The 24,604-nt window shown below is 43.4% G+C and overlaps 2 long non-coding RNA genes across 2 annotated transcripts in view; both read left to right on the top strand.

Annotated features, from left to right (window-relative positions):
* LOC310835322 overlaps window positions 1-13,943 on the top strand; it is a 43,863-nt gene extending 29,920 nt beyond the window's left edge. Inside the window, exon 2 of the long non-coding RNA XR_014559550.1 lies at window positions 13,666-13,943. This is a non-coding gene — a long non-coding RNA (uncharacterized lncRNA). The remainder of the gene's footprint in view (window positions 1-13,665) is intronic.
* Window positions 1-24,604, top strand: part of LOC310835288 — a 114,203-nt gene that overhangs the window by 64,174 nt on the left and 25,425 nt on the right. The window lies entirely within an intron of this gene.

Here is a 24,604-nt window from a genome sequence, read left to right on the forward strand (position 1 = left end):
AACTTAATCTGTTCCGGAAGCCTGTTCCAAAACCAAAGCATTCCAAAACCAAGGCGCACTTTCCCATAGAAATAAAACAAAACCTACATACAGCAACAGTGTTTTGTGTTGTGTAGGCTCCTCTGATGTAAGTCATGGGCCCCACCTGCTAGCCTGCTCCCTAAAATATCCCTGGTTTGCTCCTTTCTATATACAGGGTGCCTACATTCTGCATGGACTGGTTGCACAGCAACATGGGCAAATGGCTTGAGATACCTTTTAGGTCCATAAATGACCATGTAGCATATATTCAACACAAAAAACAGTGACCATTTGTTGTTGACAAAGGACAGCTGGACATAGAAAGGGCTGCTTTACCTTCAGGAGCTGAGGGCCTCATCAAACCTAAATCCAGCCCTGGTCCTGAAACATCTGGAGGGCGTCAGGTTGTTGAAGGCTGAAATATGGAGAACATTCCCAAGAGATTAAGAAATGTGTGAGCCACTGACCTAGCAGCTAAAGAGAAAATGATGTTAGCCTACCAGTCAAGAAAAGGAGGAAGGCCGGTGGCTCAAGATAGGCATGCAAACCAAATGAAGATGAATGATGGAACATGCATTTTCAAACCACTAATGATTCTATGTCTCATCTGTCAAGGCCCATTTCAGCCTTCTGCAATCAGTGTTTCTATGCTGAATTGTGTCAGACCATTGCACTTTGGGAATCTAGGAGCGATGATGCACTTCTAAGCAGTATTCAGAGAACCAAAATTACTTGATGTGACCAAACTTGTTCTCCTATTGTAGCTCATGATTAAAGCATATTTTACCACATTTTTTTTTAAAAAAAACCTCAACACTAATCCCCTATCCGGCTGACTCATACCAGCTGCTGAATAACTAGATATTTAGGTAAAGCTGAACACCACCTATAAATCAAAACATGTAATATAAAATAACAAATCTCTCCCAGCACAAAATGCTGCAGCTACAATTGTTTGGTTTATTTTATGCTGACTGGGTTCTAGTAGATTCCTGAATGGCTTTATCATCATCACCACACACAAGGATCTTCACAATGGCTTTCCATGCTACAGGGATGGATTGGAATGTAGGATCACAGGAGACAGTATGTTGGGGAAAGTCGTTTTCCTAAATGCAGAATTCTCCTTTTCTATGAAGCCAATAGCCCTATTCAGAAGCTACCCCCAACATATAGGGCACATTGATGGGCTGGGAGATCATACACACCTGGCCCTAACCCAATCTCAATGAGCCCACACTAGGGAGAAATTCTTTTTGGTCTGACTTTTCACATGGATCTACCTGATTCATGCTTTCTGAAACAATACATGTGGCTTAGGGCCCTCATATCTATGGGACCGCCTCTACTGATATGCCCCACAGAGGACCTTAAGGTCCATGAACAACCATAGTTTAGAGGTCCTGGGCCATAAGAAAGGCAAACTATCCTCCACCAGGGTCAGGGCCTTTTCAGTGATGGCTCCGACCTGGTGGAATGCTCTGTCCCATGAGACTAGGGCCCTTCAGGATTTAACTGCCTTCCATCGGGCCTATAAGACAGAGCTATTCCACCTGGGCTTTAATTTGAATTCAGCCTGAAGTTTTATTCCCTTCTCTTCTCTTCTCTTCTCTTCCCTCCCCCTCCCCTTTTATGAAGATCAGCCTCTCTGAGACCACACAGCTAATTCTCCCCAGGCCTCCTCGCTGGCCCAAATAGGACCAATTCAGCCAGCTAGCCCTGGGGATTATCTAATGCTTATTTCCCCTAAACTGATTTTTGAATTTTATTGTTATTCGTGTTTTTATACTGTATTTTATGCTGCTTTTATAATTAAGTGTTTTAAATTTGTTGTTAGCCACCCTGAGCCTGGTTTTTGAACTGGGAAGGGTGGAGTATAAATAAGAAAATATTATTATTATTATTAAACCAAAGCACAACACTCTTTTGATAGTCCCACTTCTCTGAATTTTGTAATGCAGTTCTGCAACCAAATAATGCACACCAAACCAAAAACAAAAAACAAATAATGTGCATGTGTGAGGCGAAAGTGTTCCTAAAAATGGACTGGAAGCTTGCCTGAAAGGAATAAGCTGTTGCTGTTGGGTTAAAAGTGTAATTGTGTTTTATTGTCTTTTTTCAAAGCCTTTGCTATCGTGTTTGTTATTTTTCTGCAGAGAAGCTGTGTTCTGCTGTTTGCTTGTACATCTGAAGACAGATGTCTTTTTCTGCAGGAGGGGGTGGAGTGTTACAAGTCTGGGGGAGGTAGGCTGGCTCTTGTTGTTGTTGTTTAGTCGTTTAGTTGTGTCTGACTCTTCGTGACCCCATGGACCAGAGCACGCCAGGCACTCCTCTCTTCCACTGCCTCCTGCAGTTTGGTCAAACTCACGCTGGTAGCTTCAAGAACACTGTCCAGCCATCTCGTCCACTGTCATCCCCTTCTCCTTGTGCCCTCCATCTTTCCCAACATCAAGGTCTTTTCCAGGGAGTCTTCTCTACTCATGAGGTGGCCAAAGTCTTGGAGCCTCAGCTTCAGGATCTGTCCTTCCAGTGAACACTCAGGGCTGATTTCCTTCAGAATAGATAGCTTTGTTTTTCTTGCAGTCCATGGGGCTCTCAAGAGTCTCCTCCAACACCATAATTCAAAAGCATCAATTCTTCGGTGATCAGCCTTCTTTATGGTCCAGCTCTCACTTCCACACATCACTGCTGGGAAAACCATAGCTTTAACTATACAGATTTTTGTCAGCAACGTGATGTCTCTGCTTTTTAAGATGCTGTCATTGCTTTTCTCCCAAGAAGCAGGTATCTTTTAATTTTGTGACTGCTGGCTCTTGAGCCCCCTTCTAATTCTTGCATCCAACGTGGATTCAGTTCCGGTATTAGCTTCCTGATGAGGTAATGGGCTATTTAGGTAATAAAGGAAATGGCTTGGTGCCAGAGGGCAAATGGGTGCATTTATTGGTGAGCCATATGTCATAAAGACACCCCAATCTCCAAGCCGTGCATGATTCCAGAACCCAGAGTTCATGTTTCCTTTTGAATGAGGTACAGCAGAGGCATTGGTATCTTGATGATATGTGATTTACACATATATGCAACCTGAGCCTACGATGGAGGAGTTCACAGGATTAACACCCCAAGAGAGTCCTGCTTCTCCCATAGCTACAGTCTTGGATTTGAGCGGAAATCAGTTGTGGCTTTGTCTCCCAACTGCCCAGTCTACATTCTTGCTTCTAGCTTCTAACTATGTGGACAAACGCCAGCTCCCTCAGCCTGAAAGCTAGATGAGTGCCGCACCCCATATTTGCCTTTGACTGGACTTAACCGTCCGGGGGTCATTTAATGGTTTTGATTGGAAAGGATACTTGCAGGTTGAAGGGGAGCATTGCTTGGTCTGGGAGATGGATGCTTGTTGTTGTTGTTTAGTCGTTTAGTCATGTCCGACTCTTCATGACCCCATGGACCAGAGCACGCCAGGCACTCCTGTCTTCCACTGCCTCCCGCAGTTTGGCCAAACTCATGTTGGTAGCTTCGCGAACACTATCCAACCATCTCGTCCTCTGTCATATCCTTCTCCTTGTGCCCTCCATCTTTCCCAACATCAGGGTCTTTTCCAGGGAGCCTTCTCTTCTCATGAAGTGGCCAAAGTATTGGAGCCTCAGCTTCAGGATCTGTCCTTCCAGTGAGCACTCAGGGCTGATTTCCTTAAGAATGGATAGGTTTGATCTTCTTGCAGTCCATGGGACTCTCAAGAGTCTCCTCCAGCACCAGAATTCAAAAGCATCAATTCTTCGGTGATCAGCCTTCTTTATGGTCCAGTTTTCACTTCCATACATCACTACTGGGAAAACCATAGCTTTTACTATATGGACCTTTGTTGGCAAGATGATGTCTCTACTTTTTAAGATGCTGTCTAGGTTTGTCATTGCTTTTCTCCCAAGAAGCAGTCTATGGAGTGCAAAAGCATGAAGGTTTCCATTGATGAAACTGTTCCATACTTTGCACGGTGGGGGGGGGGGGAGAGAGAGAGATAAGGATAGGAACTGGGAACCTGGAACTCACACAAGGCCTTTGTCAGATAGTCGCTGATTTTGGCAGGCTGCCCCACTGTGACGAATGGCATTTGTGGAGGTTTGTTGTCTTTTCGTTTTGTAATCCTTTCTGGAAAGGCTTTGCTGTCTGTTTACCTTCCTAAACTGTTTCTGAGGCGCATGGTTTTGCATATTCTTCTTTGGGTCACCTGAGGCCATTTTGGAGAAGCCAAACTGCATCTGAAAATTGTCTTTCCATTTTAGGAAATACGTCACTCCAGGTGCTGAAATTTTAATTTTCAGTTTCCCCGAGGGACAGGTGGAGACAGCAGCATCAGATTTTTTTCCCCCTTGTCTCCCAAGCTCTCCTGTCTCCCTGTTGCTGTTTCCTTGTTTTCTCCTGGAGATGCACCCATCCTGCGCTTTTCTTTAAAAAGGGACTTTTCATAAATCTTTAGAGGGCTTCGTTGTGCGTCTAAGGTAGGCATGGCCAAACATGGTCCTCCAGAAGTTTTGGGACTACAACTCCCATCATCCCTGACCACTGGTCCTGTTAGCTAGGGATGATGGGAGTTGTGGCCCCAAAACATCTGGAGGGCAAAAGGCATGACTGGGGAACTTGTGATTCTTCAGATATTATTGGCCCAAGTAGTGAGGCTAATGGTCAGAGATGATAGAGGGTACCATGTTGGTCTTCCCAACTGTATAGATAGTTCCAGGCATCTGAACAAGTGAAGTTGTTTTCCATAGATGCTCTAAGAACCAGGGGTGCATGAGCATCCCAGTGTTTAGCCCCCAAAGAGACGAACCTTTGTAGGCACATGACTCAAGAGAGCCAGTGTGGTGTAGTGGTTAAGAGCGGTAGACTCGTAATCTGGGGAACTGGGTTCGCGTCTCCGCTCCTCCACATGCAGCTGCTGGGTGACCTTGGGCCAGTCACACTTCTCTGAAGTCTCTCAGCCCCACTCACCTCACAGAGTGTTTGTTGTGGGGGAGGAAGGGAAAGGAGAATGTTAGCCCCTTTGAGACTCCTTAGGGTAGTGATAAAGCGGGATATCAAATCCAAACTTCTACTACCCTTCTTCTTCCTCCTCTTCTTCTTCTTCTTCTTCTTCTTCTTCTTCTTCTTCTTCCACTTATAAAAGCTTACAGGTGCTCACGGAGCCTGTCCTGACTAACTCCACTGCCTTCCCCTGTGCCTTTGTGCGTTTTGCAAGTGTGTGCAAGTTTGCATGCAGATTTTCAGTCTGAATTCAGATTTTCATTATTGTAGCTGGTTGGAAGCGTTTGCTGGTGACCAGAATACTCAGCTTGTCTTTACTAGTTCAGCCCTCCCAACCTGGTACCTTCCAGATGTTTTTGAACTACAACTCCCAACATACCTGATCATTAGACCTACTCTCTGTGGAAGATAGGAGGTGGAGTCCAAATCTTCTAGGACAGCACCAGTTTGGGGAAGGTGGCATTAGCATGATACAATCTTTCAGTCTAGAAAGCTAACCTTGGTCGGTACAAACTCTGTCAGTACACTGAATTGCTTGAAGTTCATTTTATAAGGCATGTTTCTTAAGAAGACCATGTTCAAAAATCTGCAAGAAAAAAGCACCAAAAAGTCATCATGGCAGGCAAAGCCTGTATGAAACATGCAAAAATATCAGGTTGGGTATTCATGTCTGTTTCCTGCTTAGAGTAGACCAGGGCGTTTTTTCAGCCAGAACTCACCAGAGTTCACTCAGGTGGGTGCCACTGCCAGTATAAGAGAACAAAGGATGCATCTGTGATGAGTTCCATCACCTATTTTTCTTTTTTGTGTAATATTTTTTATTACTTTTCGGTTACAATAACCCAATAAAAGCCTCATTGTCGATACCAAATTATCATACCAAATTATAGTACAATTAATAATGTCAATTGTTCAGATGCCAAATTATATAATTTTGATGGCCCCTGGAATGCTAGAATTGATGATTTGATAATTAACTCTGCATTCTAATAACTTACAAATTCCAATTACATGCCAGTCAGAATAACAACCAGACCTCTTTTTCTATAAAAATAGCACTGGAGTAGACTCACTGAAATCAATAGAACTCAAGTTAATCATGGGCTGAAATCTCACTAATTTCAATGGATCGCCTCTGAGCATTGAAACATTCACCTTTAAAAAGAATTTAACACCGAAACATTTTTTGTGTTTCGTAACAATAACTTGGCAGCATGTAGAAGCTGAAGAGGTAGCTTTAAGCTGCAGACAAAGCTTCTGAACTGTGTTCCAAAGCTTAGGTCACTTACAACCCTCTAAGATTCTTTCTATAAATAGAAGGGGGAAGCTTTTTCCTTAGAATTTGGCCTTTGGAGACGAAGAGTTCTGTAATAGTCCCCTTATCGGAATTAAAGAAACTGTTAAAAACCAAAAAAAGTACATAGCTTTCACGATCCTGATGTCCAAATGTGAGCACACTACCCAGATCTCACTCTTTTAAAATGCACCAGTAAGTTTCCAGAGCCTGTGAGTTTCATGGCTGAGTCGGCATTTGAACCCAGGTTTCTTAGTTCAGATCTCACTGTACCCCACTCAGCTCTCTTTTGCGATATATGCCACCCTGAGCTCCTTGGTGCCCTGTGTGCATAAAAGTGCCACAAATGAAATAAATAAATGCTTTCTAAATTGTATCCCAATTAGAGACACTTTTATCACACTGCTATACAAAATAAAAAGCTCTAGCAGGTAACGCAGGTTTTCACCATTACCACTGCCCCAAGTTCCCCCACCCCGCAGTTCGCAAACCAGTGCAGATCTTTTTCTTATGGTTATTTCTACACACACACACACACACACACACACAGAGAGAGAGAGAGAGAGAGAGAGAGAGAGAGAGAGTCACACATTTCATCTAAATTTGCTACTGCAACACATTCCATTTGCTTTGATCTATTGTTGCTTCCACTTAGCTACAGACCCCAATTTCTAAACAAGGTATCAATTCCACATCTAAAGCCCAGAGAGACAGAAAGTAGCTCTCTTGCATATGTAACAAAAGGTATGGATCAGGCCAGATTAGGTAAACCGATTTGTTGAAAGAGCTGCCAGAGGGAAGAATTCTTCAGGTACACCTGAACGTCTCAGCGCACCAATCTGCCCAGGTTTTTTTTTACAAAGGCAAACAATTTGCCAAAGCAAAGATTGGATTACATAACGTGAAGCCGACGATACAATAGTAACAAAAGACAGGAAATGCAGATCAAGGTATCTAGTATTGCACGTCATCTGCCACGAATATTTAGGCTGCAATACCGAAGGCGTTTTCCAAAGAAGTACGTCCCATTAAACACAGCATGATTTTATTGCTGAGCATACAAGGAGAGGATTGCACAGTATTTCAAACCATATTAAGTCACTGCTCAGTTGTGCAAAAGCTTGGACCTTTCTCGCGACTGAAGTTTTGCACTGCCCATATTCCTTTATTGGTGGAAACATTTCCTCCTTTAAATGCTGATTTTGCATCATTGAACTGGTGCTTGTGCCATCAATTTTCATTTGTGTGCTGGATGCTGTTGTAGTTAGAGCATCGGACTAAGACCTGGGAGATCGGAGTTGAAATCCCCAGTCAGCAGTGGAGTTCACTGGGTGACCTGGAACCAGTTTCTCAGCCTCACCTACCCCTGTTGTGAAAGGGGGTCAGGGAGAACCATATAGGTCACTTTGAGCTCCCTGATATAATATTGAGATAAAGAATAAAATGTTTTAAGCAGAAGCCAGGCTTGGCAACTTCTTGCTTGTCCCTGAATCTTCTTCATCCTGCATGGCTCGATTTGAGAAACTGGGCCAAATCGTATTGTTAGTCCAGAAATGGAAGCAAGAAGAAATTCCAACAAAAGAAGAATGGCAGACAAAATTAATGGACTACGCAGAATTAGATAAAATGACAAGAAGGATTCGAAGCTGCGGGACCAGAGATTCACAGAAGATTGGAAGAAATATATGAATTATTCGAAGAGCAACTGTAATCAACAAATTACGCTAGCAGGACTACAAAAAGTTTTGTAAGGAAAAATATATGAAACATTGCAAAACAGAGAAAGATTAGAGATATTAGTTATGAGATTTAAATGTAATAGTGAAAGTAAGAATTAAGTGATTAGATTGGAAAATTTTCAGACGTGATTGATGGAAGTCAAAAAAATCGTATAAGATGTAAAAGTATGTTTAATTATTGTTGAAAATGATACGTTAAAAAACTAATAAAAAATTATTTAAAAAAAGACAAACTGGGCCAAATCAGCAGATGTTGAAAGAATTCAGGCTGTGATCCTGTGCACACATAGCTAGTATAAAGTTCCACCAAAGGCAGCGGGGCTTGCTTCTGAATCAGCATATATAGGATTGCACTGTTGTTGTTTGTTGTTGTTGTTAATGCTGTGTACAACTTTAGAACTGGGACACCCAGGGTCAAAATGCAAATCAGAGTTTTAATCTGCATATTATGTCAGGAATAGCAACATTTAGGAAAGCAGGCTGTTGAGGGGCCTGGCATGACGAGAGACATGTGTGCACCAACGTTCATTGCCCCCCTCCTCCCCCCAAAAAGATATATCGGGAGCAACCTAGCACCTTTGCATGAACACAAACATTACCATTAGCTGCTAGTGTATACAGAACAATAGAAAAAAGACAGTCACAGAACTGAGAAATTGCACGAAACAAATGAAATACAGTGAAAATCCCTGAAAGGAGAAGTAATCGACTAGAAATATTATCTTGTAGAAATTAACTAAATAATAAGAAAAATCAAAAAGCTTGATTAGAAAAAAAAATTAACAGGAAGGCTTTGTTCAATTTTAGGTTCGTCTAATTTTTTCCTTAGGCTTCTTGATTTTTCTTATTATTTAATTTATTTCCACAAGATAATATTTCTAGTCGATTACTTCTCGTTTCAGGGATTTTCACAGTATTTCATTTGTTTAGTGTATACAGAACAAGCTGAGCTGCTGGCCCACGACCGAAGACTGGGAGAAAGGGAGAGGAAAGATTTGGCAGTCCTAACCTAAGAAGTATTAGTTTGAAAAGTCTTTCCAAAAAGTAAAGGGTAACAACTTGGAGTTACAGCTGAAAGTTGGGACACGATCTTCCTCTGACCTGTTTATGGCTGCCCAACAGCTCAGTTCCGTCATGACTGTTTTGTATCCCTACCAAAACTTCTTCTTCATTTCAGGTACTTTTTTTTAACAATCCCGATGAGTCAATGGGCTTTTTTGGTCAATTTCTGTACTCAGTGGCTGACCTAAATACCTGCAGAAAGCTAGCCTGTGAGAAAAGCCCACTGCAGGAGGGGAGATTAAGGACGGTTTGAATAAAGAGGACAGAGAGCAACCTCTCTTTATGCTCACAAGGTCTTTGCATTGTCTCTGGCAAAAAATAAATGTTTCTTTTTTAGTTCCTCTCTGTATTTTTGGCTGCTGCTTCCTACTTGCAGCCTGTTACAGGCTTGCAAAGAGGTGTGTGCTTTCTCTGAGAATGTGTTGCAAACCATACGGCACAGAAATGCATTGCAAAGGGAATACAGGTGGATGTCCATTAATTTCAATGGGTCTACGCTGAGTAAGGGCTAGCACTGTATACAACCTAGTGTTTGCTTTGAAAAATGTATGTATATTATGTTTCTCTGAATACTAAAAGTAGAATAAACTAGATAGAGGAGTGTTAGCCCAACAGTTAGCCCAACAGCTCATCCAAACCTACCTATGTGTTATGTACTGAGTTGAATAGGATTCAGAATGCAGCAGTCTGATTGTTCCTAGAACAATAGAATTCAGAATGCAGCAGTCTGATTGGTCCTAAAACAATAGGATTCAGAATGCAGCAGTCTGATTGGTCCTAGAACAATAGGGTCCAGAATGCAGCAGTCTGATTGGTCCACAGGAGTAACCCAATCCAGGTCCGGGTGGAAGGGAATCCGCAACCTGATTGGCCTACAGGTGAATCCCAGAATTAGCCAATCACACGGGGCCCATTGTGTAAATAATGTGTATAAAGCAGACATTCTGGGGGAACTTCCATTCCTCCTCACCACTATGAGCTTAATAAAGAGCATGAAATCCACTTCCACTATGGATGGGGCATTATGGGGTGGCAGGGCCATGGTCTTGTCCAGATCTCTGCCACAGCTAGGGGCTAGAACATGGGCTGGAGGACATTGGATGATTGCTGTCTTGTGAGGTCAATCACTCCAGCTGAGGTCCCAGTGGATCTCATGCTAGAGTTGTTCAGCAGAATCCCTGATCTGGACCTCATGTAGAAATAAGTTAGTGTTCCACCCAAAGAATGGGTTCCACACCTTTACTGTAGAAAACTGAACGTGAAGAGAAGGGCCGGATTTAGGTTTGATGAGGCCCTAAGCTACTGAAGGTAATGGGGCCCTTTCTATGTTCAGCTGTCCTTTGTCAACAACAAATTGTCGCTGTTTTTGTGTTGAATATATGGTATATGGTAATTTATGGACCTCATACGTATCTCAAGCCATTTGCGCATGTTGCCCTGCAACCAGTCCATGCAGAATGTAGGCACCCTATATATAGAAAGGGGTAAACCAGTGATATTTTAGGGAGCAGGCAAGCAGTCAGGGCCCATGACTTACATCATAGGAGCTGACACAACACAAAACACTGTTGCTGTATGTAGGTTTTATTTTATTTGTTTTTTATCTTATATTTTGGAAATGTACATCCAGGGTTTTTTCCCTTTAATTTTTTTGGGGGGCCTCCAAGAGAGTGGGGCCCTAAGCTAGAGCTTGTTTAGCTTATATGTAAATCCTGGCAAAACGAGAAACTGAGAGAAGCAGAAATTGATGCATTCATCCATCGCTAGTCACAAAGGAAGATCGCAAGTTGAGTTTGGTCCTCACATAGGAAAGTTAGATTCTCCCTTCCAGCCCTACACGAGGCTGGATTGTTTCCTGGCCTGGGCAGGGCAGGCAGGCAGGGCAGCGCGGGATCTTGGCTTCGAATCTCCTACCTGCTTCTGGCCAGCAGGACTGAGACAGCACGTAAGCGCGATGAACCTCAAAGCAAGGGAGAAAGTCATGACTCAGCAGGTTGGAGTTGGGTTTATTAAACTGCCTTGCAGGGTTCCTCTGGAGGAGATAATGATTTTTCTCTTTTTCACCTCGTTCTTTGCTCAAGGTGGTGCTTGGCTTTGCTGGCTGGCTTTTAGCCTATTCAACAAACAAAAAGGATCATACGATTCAGAAACAATACTTTTATGCTAGCGGCATTAAGGACTGGCACTATTACAAGGGCCAAATAATATACACTCTGCACTTGAGAGAAACTGATCTTTTAGTGTGGCAGCATCTATTCTCTGCAACTTCCTGCGTGCTACTATTAGACAGGCGCCTTCTTTGTACTGCTTTTGATGCCTGCTGAAATCTTTTTGGTTTAGGCAAGCCGAAACGTGAAATTTTTATTATGCACATTAGTATTTTTTTTTAAAAAGCTTGATTTTATCTATATTTTGATAATTCATTATGTCTATGCATCTTGAAGTCTATTTATTGCAACTCCAAGTAGAATTTTTGCACCATTTTATGTAAACCGCTTAAAGAGAGAGAGAGAAGTTTTACTGAGCAATATATAGATTTTGCTAAACAAAATAAATAAACATAGCCAATATCTGCTAGAACAAATGCCAGCAAACCTATGGATCTGCTGCCAGACCCTGAGCAATTTATTCTTCCTTGTCTCGTATGATAAGCACTTTGGTTGAACTGATGGTGTCATGAATCTTTGTGCTCCAATCATGGCTGGTTGAATTAGACACATCCATCAGTTCCTTGCTTGTAGAAATAAGATTAAAAATAATCAGGGGACTATTGTAAGGTTGTTGCTTATACGATCTTGTCAGGGCTTTTTTTCAGCCAGAGCTCACCAGAGCTCCTCTCCAGCTCCTCTCAAGTGGGCGCCGTTGCCGTTCTAAGAGATCAAGGGAGAAGTTCATGGTGAATTCCAGAACCTCTTTTTCTAGCAAAATAGTTATGGGTCCTATGCTGATTTATTAGAATGTGCATTTAGGACCACTGTTGGAATCAAAGCAATGTTTAAATGCACTTTTCAACAACAACACCACCAGTCCAGTCAGTTTTATTGTACATCACCAAAGGCTGCCACAATGTACACAGAATCATTCAACAATTAAAAGAAAATATACTGGATTGATACAAAAGACTTAAAACATTTATATTATCAAAACATTACGTACTCTAAACAGAGCTATAAAAGTACCCCAATATACAGATCAAGACATTAAACAATAAAATTCATAAGCTAAAATCATCACATCAACAACAACACAACCCAGGGCCCTTTCTGTTGGGGATAATTCAAATGGAAATTCCTAGGTGTCAAAAAAGATTATTTATGTATGTTACTACTGCGGCCCATGTTTTGTTAGCCCCAAAATGGAAAACTAGTGAGGTCCCAACCAAAGAAGAGTAGCAACTTAAGTTGATAGAATATGTGCAGCTTGCAGACTTAACATGTAGAATAAAAGAACATGAGGAACATACGTTTAGAGAAGGTTGGAAAACATTTATTGAATATATGAGAAATAACTGTGTACAGCTGAAGATGCTGGCAACATTAAGATAAATTCAACAGTGTAAATAAGTTTTGGTGGGTGTAATAATGGAATACTGAATGGTCTAGTTTATATAAAATCTGCAGGGATTTCTATTATGTAAAATGAACCACGGAAAGAAAAGAAGGGAAGTGACTGATATTTTAAGGTTGTTTAAATGAGTGTTTTAAATTGTAAAACAGAAAATTTAATAAAAATCATGTAAAAAAACAAGGAGTCAAAACAATTAATAGGATGATGCTTTTAATCTCACCCAGTAGCTTCCCTGAACTGCCTTGTTTTCAGTAGATTATCTGTTTCCTTTACTGTCTTCAACAAGCCAAGACCAATTGCTTGACCTGGTCTTCAGTGTATATAAGGGTTAGCTTCCTACATCCCCTGTGTTTATAGAGATTCAGCTAGCCTCCAGGCATATAGGTTTATCCAAATCCCAATCTGCGGATCCCCCAATCTCTTTCCCCCAGCGCCCCATGATTTAAAACTGAACCAGAACAAATGGCACCAGGTCTTCCTTGGATTGCCGTTTGTTCTGATTAACACTAAAGAGCTGGTTTTCCCGAGCAAAGTGGCTGGGCAAAGGCAAAACTGCTCAGCCCCGTGCCTAGAAGGCATGCGACAAGTGGAAACCACTTGGGCCTGTGGTCTCTAGGCATGTGTCAAGGGTCTGTCAGGACGATCAGACCATTCACAGGTCAGAGAGAGATGCGAGGCGAACGTGCATTTAGTTTCTTTATTAAGGAAAGGGGGGAATACAAGGAGGTTTGTTAAGGGCAAACCTTTATTTTGTTATCTGGATGTTTCTTTTTTGTAATTGTTTTAAAAATGCAATAAAGTAAACGAACAAACTCTTCCAGCAGAGATTTGGGATACATCTTCTCTTTTGACTTCCAGACATTTTCGTAAAGTACTTTTTATGTACACAGACTTCTGAAACTCTTTACCTTTTTTGATTGCTCTTGTCCTTTGAATTGCTTTTATTATTATTATATTTTATTGCAGATATGCCGCCATGTTACATTCTATGAATGGAAGGTTGACTTCAATCCCAAAGACGCACTCCTCCATTTTCTCCCAAGATGGACGGGCGCCAACCAACCAAAGAACTGGAGCTATAGAAATACTTGTATTAATTTAAGTAGAGAGCAGAAAGAATTTTTCAACAGCTGCTACGCAGGGGAGCCGGTGAAGCTGGAAGCGGCGAGAACAAATGTTAAAGTCATTGTGGCTTTGGTTTGTCTCTCCTCACCTCTCATAAAATAAAAATTTTAATGTGTTCATTCTTGCTTTGAACTAACCCTCATGCAAGCATTCCACCGTGATGCTCAGTACAATTACATCTCCCCACTATCTTTTGATTTGGTTATGACAATAAATAATAATAATATTAATAATAATAATATATCTGGCTCTTTTCATCTTCAAAGAGTCTGAGGAACATCTGACTGGGTAATCCACATGCTTTTGAAATCTAGGAACACGCTGTTATTATCCTCATTGCTTTATGGATGAGAAAAGTGAGGGAGATGGGCCCGCGAGGGATTTGCTTGCAGCCGTCGCGTCAACAAGAATCAGCATCAGCTGGAGGATGAGGGCCTCTGGGAGTTCTTGGAGATGTTCTTCAGCCAGTATTCTTGTGCTGATACTTTCTGGAGGCCAAGGCAGAGCCTGGTTTCATAGCCATGGGTATTCTAGAGCCGCTTTACTCCAGATTACTGCCCTCCAGGCATTTGGGGCTCCAACTTCCATCAGCTCCAGTCAGCATCAGGCCTCATGGGAGTAGCAAGGCAACAACATCCAGAGGGCACCAGGTTGGGGGAGGCTGCCTTAGAATCTCTACTAGAATCTGCTTCTGGGAAGCCTTCCATGGTCTATGCAAGATCACAGAAGTTTTGACCTATTGTCAAGGCTTCAGGGAATCCTATTCCTCCCACAGTGGCAACCAAGAAGCAGAGAAAACAAAGTGATTTATCAAGTGATTTATTCAATGTTCACAGAAAGAGAGAGGAAGGAATGCGGTGTCCCAAAGACAATGGTGTTGCTCCAAATAAAATCCCACCCCCTATGTCTCTCCTATTCTACGTCGCCCCTGTGTCGGCTAATCTGGGCTTTCTGCCTCTGAGCTTTCTGTTCTACTACCCTCAATGCTCACCTGGTCCTGGGAGGGGGGGTCAGGAATGTTGTCCAAAGACACTGAGTCTGTCATCTGTCTCTCCCCTGGTGCTTCTTCTTCCTGCTGTTCCTCTTCCAATATTTCCCAGCTTCTCCCCTCTGCAGCCTCTGAACTATGCCCTTCTGCAAACCACTGTTCTAAATCTATACTGTCCTCCTGTTCTCAGGAAGGTTGAGAAGAAGGGGAGGGTGACCCTCACCATCCAGCACTTGACATCTACTAAGCCAAGCACAGCTCAGCAGCCATCTTTTGTGTCTTGCCTGCGAGACTTGACAACCACTCAGCTCTGGCAGTCTCCCCAAAATAAGACAGTGACTGCATGTTGCCATGAATGGGTCACATTTGCCTTGGTGGAGCAGAAGTTGTGCAAACCTAGTGCAGAGACTGGGAAGGAGTTGGATGTTTCTCCTCAGTAGCAAGAGGAACCAGGAGCAGTCCAAGGCATTTTGCTGCTGACTGCTACCCGCCTCTCGATTTCACGTATAGTATCCAGCCCCACTGGCTGCTGTCTCTTACTTGAATACTCATGACAAGACAATGACCTCCACTATACCTGTGGGCAACGGGCTACAGTTGTGAATGAGGAGCAGGCAAGTAGATGTTGTCGGACTCCAAATCCCATCAGCCAGCCCAAGCTGGCATGGCCAATTTCCAGGGATGATGGAAGCTGTAGTCCAGCAAATAGCTGGAGGGACAGAGGCTTCCAATTACTGCTTTAAATCAAAATAAATTAAAGAATTGTCCAGTAGCACATTAGAGACCAACTAAGTTTGTTCTAGGTACAGTGGTCCCTTGGGTTAAGTACTTAATTCGTTCCAGAGGTTTGTTCTTAACCTGAAACTGTTCTTAACCTGAAGCACCACTTTAGCTAATGGGGGCCTCCTGCTGCTGCCGTGCCACTGGAGCACGATTTCTGTTCTCATCCTGAAGCAAAGTTCTTAACCCGAGGTACTATTTCTGGGTTAGCGGAGTCTGTAACCTGAAGCGTATGTAGCCTGAAGCATATGTAACCCGAGGTACCACTGTATAAGCTTTTGTGTGCATGCACACTTCTTCAGATACTGTGCACACGAAAGCTTATACCCAGAACAAACTTAGTTGGTCTCAAAGTTGCTACTGGACAAGTCTTTCATTTTTTAAAATTTATTTTGACTGTGTCAGACCAACACAGCTACCTACCTGATGCTTTAAATCAAGTTACAATTCTATTAGCATTCTAAGTTCGTTCTAGGTACAGTGGTCCCTTGGGTTAAGTACTTAATTCGTTCCAGAGGTTTGTTCTTAACCTGAAACTGTTCTTAACCTGAAGCACCACTTTAGCTAATGGGGCTTCCTGCTGCCGCCACGCCGCCAGAGCACGATTTCTGTTCTCATCCTGAAGCAAAGTTCTTAACCTGAAGCACTATTTATAGGTTAGCGGAGTCTGTAACCTGAAGCATATGTAACCTGAAGCGTATGTAACCTGAGGTACCACTGTATAGAATACCGTACATTCTGGCGTATAAGACGACTTTTTAACCCCGGAAAAGAGGTTAAAAAGTCGGGGGTCATCTTATACGCCGGGTATGGCTGCAGTGGACTCGGCTCCACGCCAGACAGAAGCTGCCCAGCAAAGCTGCCCAGTGATGCTAAGCCAGTTTCGCTGGGCGGCTTCCTCCTGGCAGCTGCCAATTTGGGGGGGTCATCTAATACGCCCAGTCACCTAATACGCCAGAATCTACGGTAATAATATCAGCCTATAAAAATTAAACAGAAACCCACTCTTAACAATTACAATAAATAATTTCTAAACTACAATCAACAAAACAACGGTGATCCACAGTGCATAAAAATAATATAATACAAATTGAGAAGCAGAAACTGGAGGGTGGGGCAAGGCAGGTGGAAGAAGGCCTTGCCTGGTGAAGTCTCTCCCCTCACAGTTCCTTTAACACCCCAGCACATTCGCCAGAGAACAGACTTTACAAATTACAATCTACAATAATATTTAACACTGGAAATGTGTTCATGGCACTGAATGGATTTCACAGATATCATTTATAAAAACTGGAATGCTATACAATGTTTGCCAGATCTAGGAATAATTTGTAGTTTTCTCACTCGTTTTCTATAATATATATGTATTCTAACATTTAGCATGTGTTGTTGTTGTTTTTTAATTATTCTGATCAATGAATTTTGCACTCAGGTTCCAAGTACAAAGCATATGTCTTCTCTTTACAGGGCTTGTGATATCATAAATCTACCAAAAAAAAATTAAAAGAAAAAGATTATCTCTGTTAATCTCATAACAAACTATTTGAGACTATATAGTCATCATCTGAGCAAATTCTGCTGCGTCAGTAGTTTTAACTGCCAATTTGCAGCTCATGTGAAATCCAGGTTGTGACAAAGTGCTGAGTAAAGCTATAAAATGCAACTGTCTTGGGGGGAAATTGAGCAACCGCAATTCTGAAAGCTGAGATTGAAGTACCTTATAAGCATTTGCTGAAGAACTAATCCATATTATGACCAGAATGCCAGTATGCCCATAGCATCATTTTTACATCACATGTATGTTATTCTTAAAGGTAAAGGGACCCCTGACCATTAGGTCCAGTCGTGGCCGACTCTGGGGTTGTGGCGTTCATCTCGCTTTATTGGCCAAGGGAGCTGGCGTACAGCTTCCGGGTCATGTGGCCAGCATGACTAAGCCGCTTCTGGCGAACCAGAGTAGTGAACGGAAATGCCGTTTACCTTCCCTCCAGAGCTATACCCATTTATCTACTTGCACTTTGACGAGCTTTCAAACTGCTAGGTGGGCAGGAGCTAGGACCAAACAACGGGAGCTCACCAAGTCGCAGGGATTCGAACCACCGACCTTCTGGTTGGCAAGCTCTAGGCTCTGTGGTTTAGACCACAGTGCCACCCTATGTTATTCTTAGTTAATCTCAATTATCTGCCTAAGATAATTTCTGAATATTCACCCAAAAAATAGATTAAGTTTCCTGCCTCTTAGTGCACCTCTTCCATTCCACGCATATTTATTTACAGTGGTCCCTTGGTTCTCAAACTTAATCCTTTCCAGAAGTCCGTTCCAAAACCAAAGCATTCCAAAACCAAGGCACACTTTCCCATAGAAAGTAATGCAAAATGGATTAATCCGTTCCAGATTTTTAGAAACAACCCCTGAAACAGCAATTTAACATGAACTTTACTCTCTAACGAGACCACTGATCCATAAAATGAAAGCAATAAACAATGTACTGCTTTCACCCAATCAATCAGTAGCTGAACTGGGTTCCACACAATCACAAAAACAAAACAAAAAAGAGCCACAAAAACCAAAACACAAAATAAATAGCAAAAACAGACAGACCTCAGCATAAGTCAAAACAGAAGCATGGCATTCAAAACAGAGCACGTTCGGCTTCCGAAAAATGTTTGCAAACCAGAACACTTACTTCTGGGTTTGCAGTGTTTGGGTTCCAAGTTGTTTGAGTACCAAGGTGTTTGAGAACCAAGGGACCACTGTTCATAATTCATTATTGTCCTCTTCTTCCCATCCTCCATTCTGGAGCAGAGGATGGCTAATCATCAATGAAACAAGAATACAAAACTGGGAGGGAAGAGACAGGACGGGGACACAGTTGAAATTACAAAAGTACAATAAAAATAAAGCGGTGATAAATACCTGTAGAACCACATAAATAAAGGTGATAAATACCTGTAGCTTGCCCACTCTAAGCTCAACGTCACATTGGCACTGTTTAAGATATGCCCTCTCCCATATTAGCTCGGATAGAATCTCCCTTTTGCCACATTTTCCCCTGGTATAAATAAAGGACCTAGATTTTACTGAGATGAGTTTCCTCTCAGCTTAAACCTATGTGCGTTTACTCAGTCCTCCTGTCTTTAATTGTTCAAAGTAATTATTATTAGTAGTATTTATTCAATTTATACACTGCCCTATACCCGGAGGTCTCAGGGCAGTTCACAAACAAGATCACAACATATAAAATCAAACCAAAAACATTAACCCAATTAAAAACAAACAAAAAAGAAGCACATTCTTAAAAGGTGTTGGATGTCGATAAGATCAACCAAAGGCCTGGTTAAAAAGGAATGTTTTTGCCTGGTGCCTAAAGGTGTATAATGAAGGCGCCAGGCAAACTTCCCTGGGGAAAGCATTCCACACACGGGGAGCCACCACAGAGAAGGCCCCGTTCTCGTGTTGCCAGACCTTCCGAATATCTCGAGGAGGAGGCACATGAAGAAGGGCCTCAGAAGATCTCTGGGTCCAGGTAGGTTCATATGGGAAGAGGCTCTCCTTGAGGTAATGCAGTCCAGAGTTAAGTGTGGTGTGTACAGATTGCAACCATAGGTTCTGCCATGTCCAAGGGATCTTAATCCCCAGCTGTTGCACCTGGCAAACCTACGTGAAAAGGAGACAATGGAACTTACTTCAAAGCAATATGCACAGGATCATTTAACACAAAATGTCATTTGAAAGGGGAGGAGGCTAGAAGTCTTGGCAGATATTATCCTACATGCTGTAGCCATACAGAGGAAAGAGATTGAAAATATAAAAAAGTAAAGTACAGTGGTACCTCGGGTTACATACGCTTCAGGTTACATATGCTTCAGGTTACACACTCCGCTAACCCAGAGATAGTGCTTCAGGTTAAGAACTTTGCTTCAGGATGAGAACAAAAATTGTGCTCCGGTGGTGCGGCAGCAGCAGGAGGCCCCATTAGCTAAAGTGGTGCTTCGGGTTAAGAACAGTTTCAGGTTAAGTACGGACCTCCGGAACGAATTAAGTACTTAACCCAAGGTACCACTGTAGTTACATCTGGTTCCTTACTGTCAAAATATAAATCTTACATATCCCAAAAAATTATAGAGGAAACATTATAGCATTATAGATGCTGGGCAAAGATAGGATTTTTTAACAAGTTTTTTTTTATTTGGGGGAGAGATAGTATTGACTAATATGCAAGCTAAGATGCAGCTAACAAATTTTATGGCAAATAGTGGCTGGGCTTTCGTTTGGAAGCCTGGTAACATGTGAATGTGCTGCCACCTGCAGGATATTCATTTATAGCTGTTGTAAATAAAATTGAATGCTATTGAATCCCCGCAACGGGGTGAGCTCCCGTTGCTCGGTCCCAGCTCCTGCCCACCTAGCAGTTCGAAAGCACGTCAAAGTGCAAGTAGATAAATAGGTACCGCTCTGGTAAACGGCATTACCGTGCGCTGCTCTGATTCGCCAGAAGCAGCTTAGTCATGCTGGCCACATGACCCGGAAGCTGTACGCCGGCTCCCTCGGCCAATAAAGCGAGATGAGCGCCACAACCCCAGAGTTGGCCACGACTAGACCTAATGGTCAGGGGTTCCTTTACCTTAAATAATATTGTGCCTCTCAACTTTCTGACTGGTCTGGAAGTACCTTAGTGTTTTGGGGTATATTTTGAGGCCCTTTTGAGGAAGAGGTGTTCAGATGGAATGCTATCTCCAATGCAAGCATCAACTGTCAGGGAAGCCTCGTAAACAATACTGAAACTAATGAGAGAGTTTGGCCCATCTCATTTGTATCTATAAATGTATCTATTTGAGGGAGCCCTAAACGGCCTCGTCCCAGTAGACCTGAAGGAGCGTCTCCATCCCCATTGTTCAGCTCGGACACTGAGGTCCAGCTCTGAGGGCCTTCTGGCAGTTCCCTCACTGCGAGAAGCCAAGTTACAGGGAACCAGGCAGAGGGCCTTCTTGGTGGTGGCACCCGCCCTGTGGAAAGCGCTCCCACCAGATGTCAAAGAAATAAACAACTACCTGACATTTGGAAGACATCTGAAGGCAGCCCTGTTTAGGGAAGTTTGATGTTTTATCATGTTTTTAATATTCTGTTGGGAGCCGCCCAGAGTGGCTGGGGAAACCCAGCCAGGTGGGCAGGGTGTAAATATATTATTATTATTACTATTATTATTTAGAGAGAGAGAGAGGAGGGGGTGCCAACCTGCAGTCCTTTATTCATTTGTACATGTCTTGCCAATCCTTGGCATGAGCTCAGCACACTAGACAGGGACTAATGTAAAATGAAGCATTAAGCCAAATGCGATTTTAGGTGAGAGTCCCAGGGGTAGCAGTGTATGTGTGAAAGCCCACAGGTTATTTGGGGACACACAGCCCCCTCCTTCTAATGTGTTTGTATGTACAACAGGGGGCATGGCAACGCAACACATCTCCTAGTCTCCCAATGGCCTGGATGTGACATTTAGGGTGTCCCAAAACTTAGGCCACATCTTTGCCATATGTTTAAAGTACAGTGGTAAAATAAAGGTAAAGGGACCATTAGGTCCAGTCGTGACCGACTCTGGGGTTGCAGCGTTCATCTCGCTTTATTGGCCGAGGGAGCCGGCGTACAGTTTTCGGCTCATGTGGCCAGCATGACTAAGCCGCTTCTGACAAACCACAGCAGTGCATGGAGATGCCATTTATCTTCCCGCTGGAGCGGTACCTATTTGTCTACTTGCACTTTGATGTGCTTTCAAACTGCTAGGTGGGCAGGAGCTGGGACCGAACAACGGGAGCTCACCCCGTCGTGGGGATTCGAACTGCCGACCTTCTGAGTCCTAGGCTCTGTGGTTTAACCCACAGCGCCACCCACCTCCTACCAAAAAAGTACAATGGTACCTTGGTTTATAACCATAATCTGTTCCGGAGGTCTGGTTGTAAACCAAAACAGGTTGTAACCCAAGGCGCACTTTCGCCAATGGGGCCTCCAAAAACAAAAATGGGTTGTAATCCAAAATGGTTGCAAACCAAGGTACCCCTGTACATTGCTTCTACCAAAGAATCCTCAGAACCATAGTTTATTCTTCACAGAGCTACGATTCCCACCTACCAGGAACCAACTTTAGCCTTGTGCATTGTGTTTTTAAGCATTTGCACTGGACCCACACACTATTGCTATTACTACTCCTGAAAAGAATTACATGCAATCACAGTTTGCTGCTGCTGCTGTGAGTGCTGGAAGGAATCGCCTGCTCCCTGTTGCAATGCCCCTTTCTTTTTTTTCTTTTTTTTAAATAATTTTTATTAACTGGCCAATCACATCAAATTAAATCGCATAAATCACATCATATAAATTCCAAATTACAAAGCCAAATTTTTTAAATTTTGTTGGGGGAACCCATACTTCAAGATCCAAAGGGGGATTCAGATCATCTTCTTATTACTGTGTTAATGTCCAATTCAGTCCCAATCAGTCCAAACAAAGTTCATAATTCTATCCAGTCTTATCTTGGTGTTGCCACATCATATCTTGTTCGTATAATTTCTCTTTTTCCTTTACGATCTCTTCTGTTAGTCTCCTTAAGCCAATAGCAAGTGTAATAATCCTGTGTGGATTTCCCATTCCTCCACTAAGTCCAGATGGTTTCCATATATCTCCTTCGTAGATAACATCACTTTTTCCATCGTAAATTTTGGCATTTGTCGCTCTTAAGTCCCACCGAGAAGTTGATTCACGATATGTAAACAACTCTATTTCTCTCTTTCTCCTCCCAGACCCAAGAGCTCCCACAATGCCTCACAAAATGGCGACGGCATTTTTTTTCTGAGTGCGACACTCCAAAACTCTTAGCTTTCCAGCTTCATCTTGAAACATTGCTTTGGATCGAAAGTTTATCTCCACACAGCCTTAAATCCACAGCTTAAGTCCTTAATTTCTGACTCATTAGGGGAGGGGGATTCTTGTTAAGTCACATGAAAAGGTAAAGGCAGGTTTTTTTCCCCCTCCCCCCTCAGTCATTTCTCATACCGTATCTTGACGTTCTTCTCGTACTTTATTGTTGTCTTGTTATCAGAGATCTCTTCTGTCAGCAGTATTTACTCCCCTTTTTCCTTGATGTATGTGCAATTAATCACGTCCAAATTGTTTCTTTTAAAGATCATTGCAACCAGTGGCGCGAATCGGGGACGGCGTCGAGGAGTGCCGAAAATCCCACAGGAGGGCTTTGTGCCTAGTGCCCCCACCCCCACAAATTCGGGGGTGGTATAGGGCACAGCAGGCAAGGGCCGCCCCCCCACCATCCGGGGGGGGTTAAGGAGGCTAATTACCCCCATCATAGCCTCCAAATTACCTCGTGTGGGTCGGAGAGATGTTATTGTCAGCCATCTTCCGATGCGCCACCTAGTGGCCCCCCCACAATGCCCCTTTCCACCTGGCCTAGGGGGCGGGCCCACACTCACCCTGAACATCTGAAAGGGACCTGGGAGGCCAGAGGGACATTGCTGAAACAACACTTGGGTTGGGGCAACTGGCTAAAATGTTTTAAACGCTTCTAATTTTGGTTCCTCTGTTTTGTTTTTGTCAGGTTGGTGTTAGTTGAATGCTTAATTGGGGTTGGCAGTTATGTAAATTTCGGTATAACTGTAAACTGTTTATTATTGTCATTATGGGCTGCTGTTCATCCTGGAGGGGCGTTTCCAGCTTACACCCCCCCCCCTTGCCGCCACCACTGCCCTTGGAAGCCTTATAAGAAGCTGCTGCCCGAGGGAGACTGTGAGCAACATCATGGGGGGATGTTTCTAGGATTAAAGTGAAACTGAGAATCCTAGAATTGGAAGGGACCTCCGGGCAGGGTTGTCTTTACCCAGGGGTGCAAGGGGTGCAAGGCACCTGGGCGACAAATTCTGGGGGGCGCCAAATGTATACCTACTGTATACTGGTCCCTCTCGATCGGTGGCTGTGAAAAGCAATGGATCGAAAATCCCCGCCCCCCTCCTCTGTCGCTCTTTTACTCTGTAGCATCAAATATTCCCGAAGAGTCAGGAAACAAAAGCAGTTTTTTCCGCTGCGTCATTGTTACATGTGAGTGATCCCCCCCAAAAAAAAGCTCAATAAAAGTTAATTTGGGGGAGCTAAACTAAATTTTTAAGGGATGCGCATGGCACTGTGGGTTAAACCACAGAGCCTAGGACTTGCCAATCAGAAGGTCGGTGGTTCAAATTCCCGCAACGGGGTGAGCTCCTGTTGCTCAGTCCCTGCTCCTGCCAACCTAGCAGTTCGAAAGCACGTCAAACTGCAAGGAGATAAATATGTACTGCTCCGGCAGGAAGCTAAACAGCGTTTCCGTGCGCTGCTCTGGTTCGCCAGAAGCGGCTTAGTCATGCTGGCTACATGACCTGGAAGCTGTACGCCGGCTCCCTCAGTCAATAAAGTGAGATGAGCGCTGCAACCCCAGAGTCGGCCACGACTGGACCTAACGGTCAGGGATCCCTTTACCTTTAAACTAAATTTGGGGGCACTGGGCAGATCTTTGCACCCCGGCTACGCATATGCTAACGACGGCCCTGCCTCTGGGGTCACGTAGCCCAACCCCTTGCAATGCAGGAATATGCAGGTGGCTCCTACGGGGTCTCAATCCTTGGCGTTCTCAGCACCTTGTTATCAGCTCCCTTGTTATTTTTGCTATGGACGCTGCATATAATCTTGCTATATTGGAATGTACTTGCTAAAGTTTTGCCATGTTATTATGCACTTGTTGTTTTCTTGCTTCGCTAACTTATTAAGAAATTGCTTCGGTGGCGTTTGTTGAAAGTGCCCCCCAGTGGCGTAGCGTGGGGGGTGTGCAGGGGGGCCCGGCCGCACCGGGCGCAAATCCACGGGTTAGGGGGCGCAAATCCACGGGTTAGGGGGCTCAAATTACTTGCCTTGCCCCGGGTGCTGACAACCCACGCTACGCCACTGGTCCCCCCCCCCCCTTTATCTGAGTTGCAAGCTGCTTC

The sequence above is a fragment of the Podarcis gaigeae genome, assembly GCF_964106915.1.
Source record: "Podarcis gaigeae genome assembly, chromosome: 17".
Taxonomy (NCBI): Eukaryota; Metazoa; Chordata; class Lepidosauria; order Squamata; family Lacertidae; genus Podarcis; species Podarcis gaigeae.